Source organism: Triticum urartu, chromosome 7A (assembly GCF_056163025.1).
Source record: "Triticum urartu cultivar PI428250 chromosome 7A, HENAU_Tu73, whole genome shotgun sequence".
Taxonomy (NCBI): Eukaryota; Viridiplantae; Streptophyta; class Magnoliopsida; order Poales; family Poaceae; genus Triticum; species Triticum urartu.
Window position 1 is genome coordinate 458,978,170 of NC_141879.1, and position 11,123 is coordinate 458,989,292.

An 11,123-nucleotide genomic window follows, 5' to 3' on the forward strand; every position below is an offset into this window, starting at 1 on the left:
GATGCAAAGATTGAATTTATCTGATCAAATTTCATATATAAATCTTTGCATTTGGAGTTACGGATTAAAAGTTATGAATTTTTGAAGTTTGTAATATTTTCTGGAATTCCTGTATAAGAATAATTCCAGTAATTGAGTTATTGCGACAACATTGCGTCAGGGTGACGTCAGTGGTCAACGGGGCCGGTCCAGGTCAAACCTGACCAGTGGGACCCGAGTGTCAGTAGTTAATTAACTAACTAAATTTAGTTAGTGCTAATCTAAGTTAATTAGCAGGGCAGTCCCACTTGTCATAGACTCAGGGGGAGTCAACCCGGGCCCACACGGGGTCAACCAGGGTCAAACTCGCCGGTGTTTAGCCGTCGGCGAGGCCAGACGCGCCAGAGTGATGCGGGTTTCGTGCTCCGGCGACCAAAACGACGGCGGAGCACATCTACGTGATGTGGGGAGTGAGCCGCGTCGAGTGGTGGGAGTGGGTGGAGCTGGGGTGGCCGGAAATGTCGCTGGCGATGAGCTGTGCGGCTGCCGGAGCTCGGGTAGGGTCGAACCTGAGGCTACGGGGCACGGCGAGGCGTGTGGAGAGGTGCTATGGGCTTCTGCGAGTGCGGTGAGTGCGTTGGTCACGGTGGTGTGGCCGGTGGGTGGCCTGAGTCACATCGGCGACGAGCTCGGCGGCGGCGGGTGCGGGTGAACATGGTGCGGTGCATACGGTGCAGGAGGGAGTTAACGGAGAGGGGGAGGACGAAGCTGAGTTCACGGCGGTTGCAGCAAGCGTCAAAGCGAGCTCGGGGAAGGCCGGAGCTGGGCAGGGTGACGATGGCAATCTCGGCGGCCGGAGTTGGGGGAGACGGGGTCAGGGGCGACTCCAGAGCGGGCGAGCGCTCGGGGCTCGGCCTGCTCGACGTAGTCGACGACGGCGGAGCGAACGGACACGGTGACGAGGCACAGGGACGACGACGGACGCGGTTTTCACGGTGGCGCGGGCGTGGCAGCGTCGACCATGGTGCGGGAGAGCAAGGGAGAGGAGCTGGGGAGGAGAGGGCGTGTCTGCGAGCTCGGGGGAGGAGTGGGTGGGTGACCGACCTAGGGCAGCAGAATGGCGAGGGGAGGAAGCAGGGCGGCGGGCAGCTGCGTGGCGCGCGCTGGTGCCGGCGTCGAGCACCTGCCTGCTTGCCTGGCTGAGCCAAGCAGCTCGCTGGAGCGGTGGCTGGGCTGGGCCGGTAGGTGGGCCTGCTAGGTGGGCGCCAGGTAAGCCTCTACTCTCTCTGCTTTCTGTTTTTCTTTTTATTTATTCCTGTTCTGTGTTTTGAAATAGTAAAAATACTATTTCATTTAGGAAAAACCTGAAAATATTCAGAGGCACATTTGGAAATATTCTCAATAGCCTAAAAATACTTTCAGGATTATTTGGGCATTTTAAAATATCTATAGGATTTAAATTGCCCAAATGAAAATAGTAATGATTTAATCCAATGACCTTATGATGTCCTAGAAAAGTGTGCACCATTTTTGTCAAAGTTTCTAGACCAAGGCAAAGATGATGAACATTTTAGAAGGGCATTTCAGGTTCATTGAAAAAGATTTTAGTAAACCCTAGTTGTTTCCAGGGGGTGCTGGGGGTTCTGTCATCCCCATTTCAGTTTTCTGGAAAAGAAGACATGATGCAACACTCTAATGCATGAGCTAGCTAGGGTGTGACAACTCACCCCCACTCAAAAGAATCTCGTCCCGAGATTTAGGATCCGTTGGGAAGAAGGTGGGGTACTCAAGTCGAAGACGATCCTCCCTTTCCCAAGTGGCTTCTTTCTCGGAATGGTGTGACCATTGAACCTTGAGAAACTTGATGTTATGGCGTCGAGTGGTACGCTCGGCTTGATCAAGGATATGAACGGGATATTCCCGATATGTGAGATTATCTTGTAGATCAAGCGTTTCATGGTGCACTCCACGGATAGGATCCGCGAAGCAACGCCTGAGTTGAGAAACGTGGAAGACATCGTGAACTTTGGAAAGATGCGGAGGTAGTTCCAGTTGGTAGGCAACTTCTCCTCGTTTGGCAAGAATGCGAAAGGGTCCAATGTAACGAGGAGCCAATTTGCCTTTGATACCGAAACGATGGGTTCCCTTTAAAGGAGTAACCCGAAGGTAAGCCTTCTCACCGACTTCATAAGCCATGAGCTTGTGTTTACGGTCATATTGGCTCTTTTGACGAGATTGGGTTGTTTTCAATTTCTCACGAATAACGTGAACCTGCTCTTCTGCTTCCTGAATCATATTCGGGCCAAAGAGTTGTCTTTCCCCGGTTTCTGACTAGTTAAGAGGCGTTCGACATTTTCGTCCATAGAGAACTTCGAAAGGAGTTTTGCCCAAGCTAGCTTGATAACTATTGTTATAAGCAAACTGCGCGAATGGAAGGCATTTCTCCCAATCCATTCTGAGTGAGATGACAGAAGCTCGGAGCATATCCTCCAGAATTTGATTCACTCGCTCTACTTGACCACTTGATTGGGGGTGGAAGGCGGTGCTAAAAGAGAGACGAGTTCCCATAGAATTTTGGAAACTTTCCCAAAATCGAGAGGTGAAGAGACTCCCACGGTCTGAGTTAATTTCCAATGGGACACCATGAAGAGACACTATTCGGGAGATGTATAAGTCAGCTAGCTGGCTAGCGGTAATACTCTCGTGAACAGGTAGGAAGTGGGCTACTTTGGAAAGATGATCGACAACGACGAAGATAGCATTATTCCCTCTCTTGGTTCTGGGAAACCCAGTAATGAAATCCATACTGATTTTATCCCATTTCCATTCAGGAATAGCCAAAGGTTGAAGGGTGCTAGCAGGCCATTGATGCTCTACTTTAACACGACGACAAACGTCGCAGTTATCAATGTATTGAGCAATTTCTCTCTTCATCCTAGTCCACCAAAACCTCTGGCGTATGTCTTGATACATCTTAGTACTACCGGGATGAATGGTGAGAGTGGATTCATGAGGTTCCTTAAGGATCAGTTGCCGTAGTTGTTGTTTCTTGGGAACCACCAGGCGGTTCTCAAAGAAGACAACACCTTGATCATTCATAGAGAAACATGTAGCAGCTCCGCTAGCAATGTTCTGATTGATCCGAGATATTCCCTTATCATACCGCTGGGCGGTTATGATCTGATCCATAAGGGTTGGTTTCACCACCAAGGTAGATAGGAATCCCTGAGGAAAAATGTGAAGATTAAGCTTCTAAAATTCCTCATGGAGAAGTGGTTGACCTTGTTGTAACATCAGGTTACTACAATAAGATTTACGACTTAGCGCATCAGCCATGACATTGGATTTCCCTGGGGTGTAAGTTATTCCTAAGTCGTAATCCGAGATCAACTCGACCCAACGTCTTTGCCTGAGATTCAAATCCGGTTGGGTGAAGATATATTTCAGACTTTGGTGATTAGTGAAGATCTCGCAACGATTACCGAGAAGGTAATGTCGCCAAGTTTTAAGTTCATGGACTACAGCTGCAAGCTCTAGATCATGTGTGGGATAGTTTTCCTCATGTGGGTGTAATTGCCATGAAGCATAGGCAATTACCTGACGATCTTGCATGAGTATGCAACCTAGTCCTTGTCGCAAGGCGTCGCAATAGATAATAAAGTCCTTGGAGAAATCTGGTGGTACCAGTACGGGAGCAGATGTCAGGCGTCTTTTCAGTTCCTGAAAGCTGAACTCGCACTGTGGGGTCCACTCGAACTTTTATATTCTTGAGGAGTTCAGTTAGAGGTTTAGCAACCTTGGAGAAATTCTCGACGAAGCGGCGACAATAACTCGCTAAGCCAAGGAAGCTCCGAACTTGCTTGACCGTTTCAGGTGGAGTCCAATCAAGGACGGCTTGAACTCACTCGGGATTGACAACAATACCCTTACCAGAGATTACATGGCCTAGATAGGTCACTTCTGGCAACCAAAATTCACACTTGGAGAATTTGGCATAAAGGCGATGCTCTCAAAGTTTCGTCAATACCAGCCTTACATGTTCGGCATGTTCTTCCTCACTCTTGGAGTAGATGAGTATATCATCGAGGTATACCACGATGAATTTATCCAAATACTCCATGAAGACGTTCATTAACCGAGAGAAAGTGGCTGGGCATTGGTTAAACCGAAGGACAAAACGGTGTACTCGTATTGGCCATAACGAGTAACAAAGGCCGTTTTGGGAATGTCCCCGTTTTTGATTTTGATTTGATGGTAGCCCAACCTCAAATCCATCTTGGAAAAGACTGAGGATCTAGCGAGCTGATCATACAGATCGTTGATCCTGGGAAGAAGATACTTGTTCTTGATAGTGACCAAGTTGACAGGTTGGTAATCTACAACCATCCGATCCGTTCCATCCTTCTTCTTGACGAAGAGGACGGGGCAAGCCCAAGGAGAGGAACTAGGATATATGAAACCCGTTTTCAAGGACTCATCGAGTTGGTTCTTAAGCTCGGCTAGTTCTAAGGGTGCCATCTTATAGGGTCTTCTAGAAATTGGGACGGTTCCTGGAACAAGGTCTATCACGAACTCGACATCCCTGTCAGGTGGAACACCTGGCAGTTCTTCTGGAAAGACATCCAGGAAGTCTCGGACTACCGGAATATCTTCAAGGTCTGGAAGGGGGTTGGCATTTAGGGAGTAAAGCTGGCGCTTGGCCACTCGAGTTAAGACATTGACTGTCTTGCCTGATGGGTGAGTAAGTTGAACAGTTCAAGTAGAGCAATCAATCTTAGCATAATGGGCTGACATCCAGTCCATACCCAAGATGATGTTTATGTCCGAGGACTTGAGAGCTATTAAAGATGCAAGGAAGACAAGTCTATCGACAAGAATTTCATTCCCATGGCTTACTCTAGAAGTTTGCCATCTAGAGCCAGGGGTTTGAATTTCCATGGTAGTGGGCATGTCACAGAATGTCGTGTTATGTAGTCGAGCATAGCTCTCAGATATGAATGAATGAGATGCTCCAGTATTGAAAATAACAGATACCGGATGGCAATTAACAAGGAGCGTACCAAGGACGACGTTAGGATCATCATGAGCCTCCTCAGCTGAGACATAGTTGACATGGCCACGTGTAGTGGTGGCTGGCTTGGCGTACAATGTCTTTCCCGCTGGCTTACCACGGCCAACAGACTTTCCAGACTGGTTGGGGTTGTTGTTCTGGGGACACTCTCGACTGTAGTGACCCGGCTCTCCACACTTGAAACATGTCACAACATTGGGGCGTGGAGCAGCATTAGCAGCGGGGCCACCATAGGGCTTAGGCGGTGCAAACTGCTGGTTGGGGCGAGGCGCCTCAAAGGATGGCCTCGGAATGAACCTGGGTGGCAACGCTGTGCTTGGAATCCACACCCGGCGCTTCTGAGATCCAGAGCCGAATGAAGAACCAAAATCACGGGAGTGCTTGCATGAAGCGTCATAGTCAGTCTGGCCTGTCTCAGCACTGATGGCCTTGTTGACCAACTTCTGGAAGGAGGTGCACTCGTGCAGACGAAGATCGCGGCGAAGCTCGGGGCTAAGTCCCTTGTGGAACCTTGCCTGCTTCTTAGCATCGGTGGATACCTCTTCAGGAGTATAACGTGCTAGATTTCCAAACTCACGACTATATGCATCCACAGTCAGTCTGCCTTGGGTGAAATTGCAGAACTCTTCCCTCTTACGATCCATGAGACCTTCCGGGATGTGATGCTCACGGAAAGCCTCACTGAATTCAGCCCAAGTAGTGATTTGGCCGACCGGGCGCATAGCCTCAAAGTTTTCCCACCAAAGGCTAGTAGGGCCTTCGAGGTGATAGGCAGCATAGGTAACCTTATCAGCTTTGGCTACGTTGGCAGAACGTAGCTTGTGGGTGATGCTGCGAAGCCAGTCATCCGCGTCGAGGGGCTCGACGGAATGATTAAACTTTGGTGGGTACAACTTGATAAAGTATTGATTGACACCAAGTCGTTTCGCTGATGACGTGCAGTGTTATGATCAATCCGCTCTAGCAAGCGGTTAGTCTCACGCTTGTTTCTTTCTGCCTCCAGCATAACGTCGGCCAGAGAAGGCGGGTGAGGCAGATTCTCACCCCTAGCTGCACTGGCTTCCCCCTGCTCCGGGGCAGCAAGGTTGCTGCGGGTTTTGACCATCCTAGGAAAAACAAGACAATGGTTTAGGCAAGGATGGCACAATCTTGGCAAGGAAGTGCAGAATATAATGGATAACATGGAATGCTGAGATGTTCATTGCACGACATGGTAATATAGAAACTGCCATATATATACCATCAGTCATACACACCGTACATAGTGTAGTACAAGCCCAGGCTAGAGTACAACTACGGTGAAATGCATTACATCTCATCGGAGGCATTCCAAGCTCCTATACATTATTTTCTACACCTCCGGAGCGTGATACACACCAAGTCGTTTCCCACGGGTCACGCAAGACTATGGAGAATACAACTATTACAGTACTAGTGAAACTACTACTAGCTCAGACAGCTCCGTAGTAATCCTCATAAAAGTCACCACCAAAACCTAGAAGCAGAACATGATCATCTGGGAACAGACGGTCCTGTGGAGCTTGCGGACCATAGGGACTCGGATGTGGCCTTGGTCCCACAAACGATGGCAGACGGGGACCATGAGGAGGGGTGATGCCTCCTACATCACGTCAGTCCATACAATCTGGCAATCCAGACCGTACGTGGTACAAGTCCCTCATGTCCATGTATCCCGCCTGCACAGCAGGTGCAAACCGAGTTAAAGTGGCCCAGTGATCAGAACGAGAGTTAAAGAGCTCCATACGCAAGGCCCGATTTTCGCGGTCCTTGTCCTCGAGCATCTCGGCAGTTGTGCGGAGTAGTGACTCCTCATGTGTAGAGTCATAGTACAAAGCCTGATAGTACCCCTATGCTCCAGGGAGTGAGGCTGGCATGTAGCGAAAATTGGTGTTCTGGAGCAAGGCAGTTCTGGCTCGAATGATAGTCATCATTGAGTAAGCTGCATCCTGCACGGACATCTCAATAGTGACCCCAAGTCCATAAGAGCAGTGGAGGGGTTCAGTGGCTCCAGGATAAGAGGGATATATTCTGACGGTACAAAGGTACTGGCTCTGGTTGAAGTCTCGGAACTGCTCTTCGACGGTATATTCCGGATACCATCGATAGCCTGTCTCGACCATCACTCGAACCAACATGGCCGTGTGACCGGGTACATTGAGGCACCGGGTTAGACGAACCACTTGGTTTTGGGAACGGGTGGCCATCTGAAAGCATAGAATAATGCAAAGGCATTAGAATTTTCTAGGAGAAATCGGACAGCATAACGGCTGTAAATGCTCAGAAAAAGATTTGAGACATTCACAACAGTTTGCAAAACCACTCAACAACATCATATCAAGGTTCTGGTTCAATTGACAACATACTAAAAGTAGTAGAAACTGTACTGAGGCTTGTAACAACAATCCTATAAGCTACTACGGTTTAGTAACACGTGAACCTGATAGAGAGAAGAGAGCCTAGTCCTTAACCCACGTAGAATGAGAAGAGAATGACTCAGATCAGAGGGCATAAGGTAAAGGAGTAAAAGAGCCTTATGTTCCCTCCCACAATCAATTCCCCTACATATAACTAAAGCATTTCTAGACTCGACATCGACCAGTTTGGCTCAACGAACCTACAGGCAGTCCGGCTCTGATGCCAACGCTGTCAGGACCCCGATTCCAAGTCACATCGATCTAGCCGGTAACACCTCATATCACTTTGCGGCCTCACGCACGGTATCCCCACGGGTGTCGTCTTACCATGGCCCGGGACCGTTTGCGCCTTTTGGCTCACGTATATGATAGTGTCGCTAGCATCCATATGACAGAGAACCCGGGCCGACATGGCTAGTCGTGAACCCAAAGCGACACTAACCTATGGGGACATGCATACATGAATCACATCTAGCATGTCGGTCAACAGCGTGTGAAACCAGGCTGTAGCACTGGGCTAACAGGACTCCGGGAACCCGGGCTGTAGCAGGCTAGGCAGGACTCCGGATGTCACCGTGTGACATTTCCCCGAAGGGACAGACATAGGAACGAAGTGAAACACATGTCGGCTAGCCAAGTGTCCTGAGCAGTAGTGTTGGGCTAGCAGGACTCCGGTGAACAAGGCTGTAGCAGACTATTATGGCTCAAGGAGGCACTAGACTACATTTCCCCATAAGAGAGGCTGCCAAGGATAAACAACTAGATTGTCGGATCCCACACATACCAAGGATTTCAATCATACACACAATATGCTTGATATGTGTAAATACAACATGGCATCACAACAAAACTCTACAACTCAAGTACTTTATTTAAAGGCTCCGGGGAGCCATACATAACATGTTCATACAGGTAGGGGTCACATGACCCGACACTCAAGTCATACAAGCATACAAGCACATGCGGAAGCAAATAAGTCTGAGTACAGACACTAGAAAGAAAGAAGGCTTGTCGAAGCCTGTCTATCTACATAGGGCCCTCCATGGCTAGAATCACCACCTGGGTGGCAAGTTACTCATCGACATCAAGGTCTACGTAAAACCCATCGGAGGGGGCAGTGTTCTCGTCTGAAAAAAGTAATTAAAGCAACATGAGTACAAAGGTACTCAGCAAGTCTTACAACAGATCCTACTATACATGCTCATTCTCAAGAAGGTGGTGGAGTTATTGCAGCAAGCCAGCTTTGACTCTTGGCTAAGCTATCCTACGAGACACCACTGTAAAATAGTTTTCGCACACGAGTCCACTAATCACCAACACAATACTCCACCGTGGATCCTCCCTTGTCATCCTACGAGAGGGCCATCCGCGGCACTCACACTTATCTTGAGTCTTTTAGTAGTAACCATTAACTTGTCTATGAACTGTATAGGCAACCAAGTAGTCCTTTACCACGGACGCAGCTATTCGAATAGATGATGTTAACCCTGCAGGGGTGTACTTCTTCATACATGCTCTCACCACTTATCGTCATTTACACGACATGTACTCGGCAACCTTCAAGCGGAAGCCCAACTAGGGTGTCGGCCACGGCCTACCTAAACACTCAAGTCTCTAGTCCAGGTTTATCGCCTATCCAGGTTCCATCCGCAGGGAGTCCGGCCGAGGTTTCCACATACGGCCCCGAACGATGTGTACAGGGTCCCGAGACGCCAAACGGGCGCCCGGCATACCCGGCCACGGTGTATCTACCGCATCATAGCCCACCCCTAGGGTCAGCGCTACGCACGGCCGCCAACACATAACCTATAAACACCAGAAACTAGTTGCAACTCCTGGACAGAGTACTAGGGTGGTTAAGAAGCCGAGAGGGTCAATTAAGGATCCCAATGCATGGTAATAACTGATTCTTAAATCACACATACAGATCTCGGTTCTTAGGGACGACCTCAATGAAACAACCCACCATGTACTCCTACATGGCCTCTCATCGATACCTTTACCAAATCATATTCAACACATCCCTCACATTACCGACGTAATCATTTCACTCTAGCCCATCACCCAGATGAACCAGACCTGACACAACTCTAAGCATAGCAGACATAGCAAGGTAGGAAACACATACATGGCTCAATCAACTCCTACACATGCTAGTGGGTTTCATCTAGTTACTGTGGCAATGACAGGTCATGCAGAGGATAAGGGTTCAACTACTGCAGCACACAACAGTTTGAAACATTCTTGTCTTAATGCAGTAAATGAGAGCAGGAGCGAGAACATGGGATTGTATCGATATGATCAATGGGGCTGCTTGCCTGATGGAGTAGTAGTAGGGTACTGCCCTTCAGTTGGATACTCAGAAATATCCTCGGAGGCAGAACCTACCACGAAAGACACCACAGAACACAATCATCACATGGCAATATGCAACAATATGATGCATGCTATGACATGGCAATATGAGGTGTCCTGCCTAATGCAATGTGAAACAAGTTGGTTTGGGTCCATTTGAATCAAGGATTCAAATGGAAGCTTATGTTCTTAAGCCTTATAAGTGCATTAGCTTGTTTCACCTAAACAGCAAGATTAAAATGTTTTGTCATGCATGAAACCATTACAGATGGAAAGATTGAATTTATCTGATCAAATTTCATATATAAATCTTTGCATTTGGAGTTACGGATTAAAAGTTATGAATTTTTGAAGTTTGTAATATTTTCTGGAATTCCTGTATAAGAATAATTCCAGTAATCTCGGTGGCAGGAGTTGGGGGAGACGGGGTCAGGGGCGACTCCAGAGCGGGCGAGCGCTCGGGGCTTGGCCTGCTCGACGTAGTCGACGATGCCAGAGCGAACAGACACGGTGACGAGGCACGGGGACGACGACGGACGCGGTTATCACGGTGCCACGGGCGCGGCAGCGTCGGCCATTGTGCGGGAGAGCGAGGGAGAGGAGCTGGGGAGGAGAGGGCGTGTCTGCGAGCTCAGGGGAGGAGTGGGTGACCGACCCAGGGCAGCAGAACGGCGAGGGGAGGAAGCAGGGCAGCAGGCAGCTGTGTGGCGCGCACTGGTGCCGGCATCGAGCACCTGCCTGCCTGCCTGGCCGAGCCAAGCGGCTCGCTAGAGCGGTGGCTGGGCTGGGCCAGCAGGTGGGCCTGCTAGGTGGGCGCCAGGTAAGCCTCTACTCTCTCTGCTCTCTGTTTTTCTTTTTATTTATTCCTGTTCTGTGTTTTGAAATATTAAAAAAATACTATTTCATTTAGGAAAAACCTGAAAATATTCAGAGGCACATTTGAAAATATTCTCAACAGCCTAAAAATACTTTCAGTATTATTTGGGCATTTTAAAATATTTATAGGATTTAAATTGCCCAAATGCAAATAGTAATGATTTAATCCAATGACCTTATGATGTCCTAGAAAAGTGTGCACCATTTTTGTCAAAGTTTCTAGACCAAGGCAAAGATGATGAACATTTTAGAAGGGCATTTCAGGTTCATTGAAAAAGATTTTAGTAAACCCTAGTTGTTTCCAGGGGGTGCTGGGGGTTCTGTCATCCCCATTTCAGTTTTCCGGAAAAGAAGACATGATGCAACACTCTAATGCATGAGCTAGCCTGAGTGGCTTGCGGCTACAG